Raw genomic sequence first — 10,529 nt, forward strand, 5'->3', positions numbered from 1 at the left:
TTTTTTAAAAGAATAAAATTAATAGCAATTAGTTTATACATTCTTTTGAAAGTTGGACACATCCAAGTCCAAAAGTATTAGGCCGATGACAGCTGCTTTGGTGGTATGACTTACTGCCTTGTAGCAAAGTTCACTTTGCAAACACTTTGATGCTTTGTTTATAGGGGCCATATGGGCACAGCATCAAAGCAGAGAACATGGATTCAATGTCATCCTGATGAAACTGAAACCAAAGCCCAGGGAAAGAGTTGGGCTTTTTGAACTGAGACCTATTTCTTTTTTTAAAAAAAAGTCATTTTATTTTATATTAACACATGTGTATGGCTGTATTGTCTGCATATATGTATGTGTACCATGTGTATGCAGTGCCAGGGGAGGCCATAAGAGCAAATTACATCCCCCTGGGACTGGAGTTACATACAGGTATGAAACAGCATGTGTGTGGGTGGTGGGAATTAAACCAGGTCTTACAGAGGATCAGTTGGTGCTTCTAACAGCTAAGCCATCTCTCCAGCCCCGTGACCTATTTCTATCAGTGTCCTAACATGATCACAGGATTGTGTTGTCATCTCCAAACTGTGGTGGTGGGGGGGACAAGGTAACAAATGATTGAAGTGTGGAAAACCCTTGGGTATCACAAATACTGAATTCCAAAGTCAAGATGGGACATCTGAGTTACGACGCGAGTGGTCTGGTAGAGCCTTTCGGGTTTCTGTCCTTGTAGGGAAACAGTGGGGCTTTTTCAGGATCTGTGAGTGGGTGGCTTAGCGTTGTGGTTTGAGTAAGGAATGTACCCCATAGACTCACATGTAGGTTTGAATCCTTGGTCCCTGAAATGGTGGTGCTGTATGGAGGAAGTCAGGAAACCTTTAGGAGGCAGAGCCTTGCTAGAAGAAGTACAACGCCGGAGGAGGGCCTTGTGAGCCTACAGCCTGGCCCCACTTCCTGTTCTTTCTTTTCCTCTACTTCCTGTGTGTAGATAAAGTACCATTGGCCAACTTCCTGCTTCTGTCACCCTACCGTGCCCATCCCTGCCTCTAGCCCTCTGAAGCCCTAAGCCCAGATAAATTCTTTCTTTCTTAAATTGCTTCATGTCGTGGCATTTATTAGAAAACTGAAGGCAAGACAACAGCAGCCAGGTGACGTGCCCGTGTCCACTCTCTTACTTCACCATGTGCTGTGACCGTTTCCTATGCCCTCTCAACTAAGCCTGACCACAGCCCACAGCAGCCTGAAACATTCAGAAATTCAGGAAACCAAGGTTCAGAGGGCTTTAATGACTGGCTCAAGGCCCATGGCTCCTCTGGTATAGGTGAGATAACTAACCGGGGGTGTGAATTCTGAACTGCCGATGAGAGACCATACCCACACACAGAGCCTCCCTGAAGCCAAGGTCAAGACTGTAGGCTCTGCGCCGGTTCCAGTCTTAAAACCTGCAGATAGCCAGCCCATGCATTCCCCAAATAATGGCAACTGGTTAGGGGAGTGTGAACCAGGAAGGGGAAACTTACCTTGCAACGAGCAGATAATGAATGTGTTGTACCCTTGGGCACACAGGCTCCATCCTGCACCCTCACAAAATAGCTGACAGGTGTTCAAAGTCTTTGTTGAACCTGATCTGTCACTAATGAGATGGTAATGATATCAGTGATAAAATTTTAAATGCAATGAGAGAGTAACTACAAGACATGCATTATAAAATCATATACACCTTCTAATTGTGGAACTCTGCGTATTCTAAGCAACCTGTCCGGGAGGTACTTGGGAAGCCAGCAAAGGCAGGCCGTGGATTGGTAAGTTTTCTCACAGCCAGCAAGTGTCATAATCTATATTCAAACCAGGGCTAGTGAGATGGCTGAGGAGGTAAAGGCACTTGGCTGTCAAGCAGGAGTCAGAGCTCCAGCACCCACAATGTAGAAAGAGAACAGACTCCTTCTTGTTGTCCCCTGACCTCTGCATGAATGCCCCAGTGTGTGTGTGTGTGTGTGTGTGTGTGAAAAACATTAATTAATTAACTGGTTAATACAATTATTTAAAACTGGTTAGTGGGTACATAACTAGATTTAATTACTAAGAGATTGGATATTATATTTAAGGTAAGCAAGTTTTATGAAATATAAAGTGAGCAAGTTTTATGAAATATAAATTAAACCAAAAACCTCTAGGAAATTAAATGTTCCTAAGAAGACAAACATGGTGGGCTATGGCAACAACTGAACCTGGAGTGTCGAGAATGATCGTGAAGTCCCCGGTGAGGCCAGCGGGCAGGAGAGCACTGCTATAAAATAATATTTGGAAAAGAAGGCTTGGAGGTTAGCCTCGCTCATATTAACTTTGAGCTGGCTGTTGAACACTTAAGTGGACATTTCCAGTACAGTTGAACTGAACTGCTGAGAGGTCACGGAAGGGACAGGAGCGGGAAGGAGGTCTGAGGATTTTCCATGTGTCAGAGCAACCATACGGGGCAAAAGAGTGTCTGATATTTACATTGGGAGCTGCCCAGTGGAGGGAGCTTCCAGCAGTCGAAAGACATTTTCAACTAACTGGGAATGGTTTGCTGATTGACGGAAAGCTTCCCTGGAGTGTCACCATACTGTGACTCTAAAATGCCCCCCACAACTGTGCTGGGGAGATGGCTCCGTGGATAACAGAATTTGCGGAACAAGCATGAGGATCTGAGTTCAAATCTCCAGCAGCCTTGTAAAAGTTAGATGTGGCTGCCTGTGCACCTGTAATCTTAGCATTGTTGAGGGTAGAGAGAAAAGGATGAATGGGGTTTGCTAGCTGCCAGCCTAGCCCAGGTTCAGTGAGAGACATTGTCTCAGAGGAATGAGGTGGATCAAGTCTCTGGCATTTGAGCAAGCCATGAATCGGTAGGTATGTACGTCACACACACACACACACACACACACACACACACAAATTTCCCTCACATTTCATGTTTTGAATGCTTGTTCCCCACATGGTGGTACTGTTTTGGAGGTTGTGGAACCTTTAGTAGGTAGAGACTGGCTGACAGAAGTGATTACTGAGGGTAGGACTTTAAACAATGCTACCCCTGACTGCTGATCTACACTGCTCCCTGGGCCACGTGATTTGAGGAGTCTCTCATACACGATCCCAGTGCTAGGTGTTTTGGTGTTTGTGTGGTAATAGAAGACTACGTCACTGTTTTTCATTTCTTCTTTCTCTCAGCTCAAGATCTTAGAAATTGACTTCAAAATCACAGACTTAATCAGTAGAGGTCATTTAATCCAGCCTGAAGCTCTTCTCTTCTGGCACAAGGTTGGGAGCTGAGCTACTGCCAAGCAGATATCTGTAGATCTGGATGATAATGCTAAACATTGTTAAGACTTCAAAGAAATGTGAGGTTTAGAGGCTGACTTCAGTAACTTTGAACTCTCACAAGAACTTCATGTGCTGTCTCTGGGTCTCCCATACAGCTTCAGAATATAGATTTTGAGACAGAGAAGGAACTGGAAAATCCACTGACCTGGAACTAGAGAGATGGCCCAGTAGTTAAAAATCTTTGCTATTTTTGTAGAAGACCTAAGTTCAGTTTCCAGACCTAAGTCAGGTGGCTCTCAACTGCCAGTAATTCTAGATCCAAGGGGATCTTCTGCCCTCTTCTGGCCTCTATGAGCACCGACATTCATGTGCACATATCATCACACAGACATGCACAAATGCATATACTCAATGAAAAATAAATACATAGCTTTTTAAAATCCAGAAAATTCATTGACCTATTTGATTAAGGAAAGCCTAAGAGGAGCTGTTGGTTTGCTTCTATAAATAGGTCCTTGGCTGGAAGGAAATTTGGGGAAAATTATTCAGGCCAAAAGGACTTTTGTTTTTAAGTGGCATTGTAGACTCTTGTGGGTTTCTTTTTAAAGTTTGCATTGGTCATTTCATTTCAAGTCATTTTTATCCTGGTTTACCGAGAGGAGTGGCAAGTATTTTCAGATGCCATTAATGTATTATGCAATGCCTTACAAAGAGCAATGGGCTCCAGGTACTACAGGAGTGGGCGGGTCCTTGCATCATTCATTACCTTCCCTGCCAAAAAGGAACACAGATAGAGAAGCTGGAGCTGGGTCTGGGAGGGGACCAGTGAAGCAGGAAGAAAAAGGCAAACGTGTCATTCTGTGGTCAGAGGCAGGAATCTCACTGGCTGACAGGGACCAGTAGCTCATGAGGCTTTTGGGAAACCAATAAGGAGTAGCCATTAGAAGTGATATTGAAGAGAGACAGTATTTTTGTGTGTGCATGTTCATTAGTGAACATACACACGTAGGTGAAAGTACACATGGGTGTGTGTATCTGTTCTTGTGTTTACACATGCAATAAACATACCAAAATAAGGGACTGTGTGTACAGAGGCCAGAGGTGGATGTCCTCACTCGGTCAGGGTCTCTTGCTGGACACGGAGTTCACTGCTTTAACTAGGCTCGCTGGCAGGCTAGTCCCAGGGATGTGCCTATGTCCATTCCCTCGTGCTAGGATTCCTGGCATGAGCCGTTGTGCCTGCTTTTGTGTGGATGTTAGGCTCTGCATTCCAGTCTTTATATTTGCACAGTGAGCCCTTTACTCACTGACCTGTCTCCCCAGCCCCAAGACAACATGCTCTAATGATGTCTGAACAACATCCGATGCTCACACGTGAGAGGAGACTACTATGAGACCATGAAGCCTTGCTCCAAGTGGACCGGAGTGCCCAGGAGAGGCAGGCACTGGAAGGGAAGTGCAGTCAGACAAGAGAAAGAGCCCACAATGTGCTTCATGTATCTGACCCGTGTGGACTCTATCTAACCTTTACATAAAAACACCATCTTAAAGGATTGCTCCCAAAGAGAGGCAGACTCCTAACGCCCTCAGGTCGAGCGTTGTCCAAAGCCCTGGGTGACCTGTGGAAAGAGCCTGCTACTGAGGCTTTGCCTACAGTCACATTACATGGCCCCACAGCAGAGCTCAGGAGGCTCAGCGGGTCTCCAGAGATACACTTTGTCTCTGAAAAACAAATGTCACTAGAAAGGCTTATAATAAGTCTGAGAATTTCTTTTTCCTTTAGCCTTCAAAAGAAGTATGTTTCAAGAGAAATCCAAAGGATTTTGTGGTTTTTCGTCATTCTTTATTTCCCCTTTCTTTTCTTCCTTATTTTCTTTTTCCTTCCTTCTTTTCTTCCTTTTTTTCTCAAGATGGTAAATTATTTTTAAACTACTTAGTTTAACAGAGAGCCTTCTGTATAGTCACCCTCTCTGATTTTTAAAGCCACATGCATAGCTGGATTACTTCTGACTAATGCAAACTCTGCTCAGTTGGATCGACAGTATTTCTTCACATTTTTACAGATTTTAAGTGGATCCCTGCTACCATGAAAAACAAAACAAAACAAAACAAACAAACAAAAAACAAAAGAAACCATGCCTGAAAAACTTAGGCAGACAATATCTATAGCCTTTCTCATTGTTAGATCAACAGGATAAGTAACGGGCATGAAGGATATGTTTATCATCTCCATGTCTTCCTTGAGAACTGTCTCTGCCATCATTGCCGTTAAAGGAATTGCTGCCAGAATCTATGGAGCAAATAAACCCTGGGAGGCGTGAGTACCTCCCACATCCACGAGGGTATAGGGGGCTGCAGACATGGCATACCAGAGCCTCTGATTCTTCCTGCTTCTGTCTCTCACTATTTAAGGCTCCTGTAAAGCAGTTGGCTCAGACACACATTCAGGACAGGACTGTGAATCCATGTGCCTAGGTCTGGATGTAAATATCTTCGTACATGTTGAGGAATTGGGGGTTATTTCAAAGGTACATTTTTATATATTTATAAATTGTACATATGCATGAGCATCCATATGTAGGCATAACCTCACGTGAGTGATGTTGCCTGCAGAAATGAGGAGAGGGTGTAGTATCTCCTGAAGCTGCATTACAGGTGGTTGTGAGCTACCTGGGAGCTGGGAACCAAACTCAGGTCCTCTACAAGATCAGAGGTTGCTTTTAACTGCTTGACCATCTCTTCAGCCCTGGGTTTTATTTAAATACAACTATTTATTTTCTTGCTTAGGGTTTTATGGAAACCATTTGGTTTGAAATTTGTCCTGCCTTGTTTGATACAGAATGGTCTGGGGGTTACCACTTACTGGAAGATTTGGGGGTTCACAGCCAGCTTCCAACCTGCCACACCTCTATCGACACTCTTCCTTAGTCCCATAATCTCAGATAATGCAGTGAATCCACTTGAACAGGTAAGCGTTCTTATACAGCATAGGAAGAGAACACGGTGTGTCCTGTCATGTCGTGGCATGCTCTGCTGGTCACTCACAGACGTTTCTTTTCCCCTGTAAGCAGACTGTATTGTCTCATTGACAGCTTCTATGGCAAGTCCGCTTTTGTCCCTCATAAAATCTTTTCCTTGACAGATGGCTCAGCAGGTAAAGGTGCTTTCACGGGCCTTATGATCTGAGCTCTGTCCCCATGGTGAAAGGAGACAAAGCAGACTCCCACAAATTGTCCCCTGACCCCAAAGACAAATTGCAGATGCGTGTGCATGCACACATACACACACAGAGAGAAAGAGGGACAGATAGATTGACAGCAACAGAGAGAGAGACAGAGACAAAGAGAAACAGAGAATAAAAAATTATATGTAATAAAAATTCATCCTGAGGTTTAGGTGATGGCATCTTGAGTAAAGTGCATGCCATTCAAGCATCAAGACCTGAGTTTAATCACCAGCTCCCACATAAGAGACAGAGCTGAATACACCTGCAATCCCATTGCTGGGGAGGCAGACCAGAAGGATCCCTGAAGCTCACCGGCCAGCCAACCTATCCAAATCAGTAAACTCCAGGTTCACATGTCATTGACCTCTGGCCTCTCTAGCCACACACATGCATGTACACACATACAAATACACACACACACACACACACACACACACGTACAAACACACACACACAGACAACCACATACCCCCACATAAATTCATCCCTCTCTGCCTTGCACAGCCCTCTCTGACACTTTCTTGTTTGTTTTCCAAAGTATTTTGTATCAACATTTACACTAAAGATCGAAATTGCCATCCAGAGAAGCCCCCACCACCAGAAGACATGGCCTCCACTTGCTCCTTGGTATGAAGGTCAGCCATGGTATAGAAAATCAGATTACTTTTTTCTTTTGTAAGAATAATGATCCTACTATAAAACAGAAGATGCAACTTATAAATTATTCAAAGCAGATTTGAAAAGACTATTAGTCTCAGTGTCATTTTTATTCATGTTAAATGAGGTATCTGTTTTTGTCACTTTGGATACGTATAAATTTCGTTAGCTATGTTTTTAAGTTAAAGAAAATTGGCATTCACATTTTGCAGCATTCCTCAATCACTGCTCCTCTTTAGATTGGTTTCTGTGCTATGCTGAAATGAACTCACATATTCCTCCTGAGGCATGATGTATATTCCAACACATAACCCAGATCACTTCTTTTTCTTGTGTGTGTATATGTGATTTTGTTGTTGTTATTTGTTTTGTTGATTTTTGAGACAGCATTTCTCTGTGTAGCTTTGGCTGTCCTACTAATCGCTCTATAGATTAGGCTGGCCTCAAGCTCATCTGCCTCTGTGTCTCAAATGCTACTCTTATTAAAGGCATGCACCACCACCACCTGGATCCTCCTTGTTATTTTGAGACAAGATCTCTCACTGATCTGGCACTTGCCAGGTAAGCGAGGCTGGCTGGCCATCAGGGATCTACCTGTCTCCACTTTCCCAGAGCTGGCTTTACAATCACCTACCACCACAGCTTCTGTGTTCTAGATATTTTTGTTGCAAAGACTAACATAAGTAAATGCACTTAATAATTCAAGTGTGATTTTTATTTATTGTTTATCCATTTGTCATTTGTTTATTTATTTTAATTATGTGCATGTATGTGTATGTCTGCGTGTGGGCATGTGCACTTGAGTGTAGTTACCTGAGAACTCCAGCAGGGGCATCAGATTATTCTGGGGCTTGCCCTGCAGGTGATTTTGAGCCACCTGATGTGGGTGCTAGGAGCCAAACTTCGGTTCTCTGCAAGTATGTGCTCTTAACCACCAAACCATCCCTCCAGCCCCTCAAGCTCAACAGTTTAGGCTAAGATCTCATAGTAACTTTTAGTGAATCCATAAGACCAGCAGCTATGAAAAAAACTGTTACTCCAAAATCCACAGAAAGGACAGATATTCTCAGCTCAGTGCCAAAGTCTTATAGAGTCCATTGGCAAGGCAGCTGCCTCAGGCATCTGATGCAGTTGACTGGGTGGAAGAGTCAAGCCGGCCTTATGGCTGACCCAGGGCAAAACAGTCACCTTAAGACTCGTGATGTGTGGCCAACAGCGGCAATCACCGTGTTGACTACTAGTAAAAGTGGCGTTAAAAAAAATAGACACAATGGCACTGGAGAGGTAGCTCAGCAGTTAGGAACACATGATGCTCTTGCAGAAGTTTGGTCCCCAGTATCATGGGGCACCCCGCCACCACCTGTAACCCCAGATCCGAGGGAGTCAATGCTCTCTCCTGGCTTTCATGGGCGCCAGCACCCACGCACACATACTCCTTCACCACACGTATACACAGAACTAAATGTTAAAAATAAATCTTAGAAATCCAGAAAGATGTCTAAGCGTGTTTACAGCAAGAGATAAGCACTCCCAGCTGTTGTCATGAAAAAGCCAGATCTGGTCGACTCCACTCCAGGACATTTTACATGCTGAGCCATGTGACAAACCCTAAACCCACTAAGCAAATCTCCGGCCTCTGGGAAAAAGTGACTTGGACTTCTAAATAAGTAATGGCTTAAACCCAGGTGAGAGGCAACAACTCAGAAATATTTGGCAGCATACACACGCATGCATGTACATGGATAGAAATCTACGTACAGATGAGTACCTGTACTGTGTATTGTTCACCAATCAATAGTTGTCAAAGTCTGTGTGTTGGGGTGGTTGTGCGTGGGTGTGGGTGCGTATACATGTGTGTACAGGTGTATGTGGAGTCAGAGGCTGGTCCCCGGTACCTCCCTGATCGCTTATTTTAAAGCAGGACCTCTAGTAAGAATCCTCTGTAATTTCAACTGAATAATGGTGTGATTTTAATCGGGTAGATTGCAGCGAAGAAATATCCTTGAGGTATAAGCAGGTAAGGGGCCAGGGAAATGGCTCAGTCAGTAAGGAGCCTAGTGCGCAAGCTGTGATACCAGCACTGGGAAGGCAGAGATGGAGTCCTGAAACTTGCTGTCTTATGCAGTATGAACACAGAAATAAATGTAAAAAATTAAACTGAAAGAGTGGAGTATTATTAAATAGAGCGGGGATCAAGTGGATGACAATACTATTTTCCTAATGCGATTTAGAGGAAAACCATGACCGGTCCTGAGTGCAGGAGACATGGCCAGTGGCCTGCTCACATCTCCACAGCCCACTCTAGACATCATTGTGATCTTGGTGGACAAACCTACTCAGGCCAGGACCAGCCTACTTCAGCTGCCTGGACTCTCTCTCTCTCTCTCTGCCCAGGCACTTTTTGTAGGTGTCAGGGCACTGGGACACCCCTTCACCCTGGGAAGGACAAGGGTGCAAGAAGCAGGAGCATTCACAACCCAGGAGCAGCCCCCCAACAGCGAGAAACAGAAGTGCTTCCTTGCCGCCCCCCAAAAAAAAAGGAGAACTAAAAGCATATTATTTTTGGTCTTGGGAGGTTACATGGTGGAAGCAGCCCTAGTGTCCCACCACGTTAACTCATCCAGCATCCTCCCAGCAATGTTTTGCTTCCCTTCGCTGTCTTCTGGAATCCCCCATTCCAATGTCTGTTTGCGGGCAGTGCAGTGAAAGATGTTATCTTCTTTCCCTGCATTCTTCACACAAAGTCAAAATACACAATTTCCAACACGTATTTATAGAGTATTTACAGTCTATATCAGATAGGAAGGTGATGATGAGGAAAAGCAAATTTGATTTTTTTTCTTCAGATCTGGAACATGTTTTAAAGGCTCTCTAAGCTGGCACCCAGCCAGATCTATGATGACCAGCCAGATTGAGGAAGAAGGGACCTGGAGAGTGGCCCGGGCTGTGTAGAAGCCACTCCCTTTAGCTTTAAGGGGAGGGGATGAAAGCCATGGAAGAAGAGGGAGAGCCACCGCCTAAAACTGGCTCAAGTGCTAAAGATTGACTTTCAACCCTCTGAAAAGCCATTCTAACATGGGACAAAAGAAGGTAGACGGCTATTTAATTGATAATTTATAAAGGTTCATCCTTCCAAAATTAAGAAGTTGGCTCCTAGATTCATCAGCTGCTTCCCAGACAGCCTGAGAAAAGACTCACCCAGGCAACAGTGCACCACTGTCTTTAGAGCTGAGTCCATCACACCCCTCTTCTGTTGTTTTCTATTCAAATGCTAATTTACTTTCTTTATTACCCTGGGAAACTTGTAACTATCTCTCTCTCTCTCTCTCTCTCTCTCTCTCTCTCTCTCTCTCTCTCT

Source organism: Psammomys obesus, unplaced genomic scaffold, assembly GCF_907164565.1.
Source record: "Psammomys obesus unplaced genomic scaffold, mPsaObe1.curated_primary_1811, whole genome shotgun sequence".
NCBI lineage: Eukaryota > Metazoa > Chordata > Mammalia > Rodentia > Muridae > Psammomys > Psammomys obesus.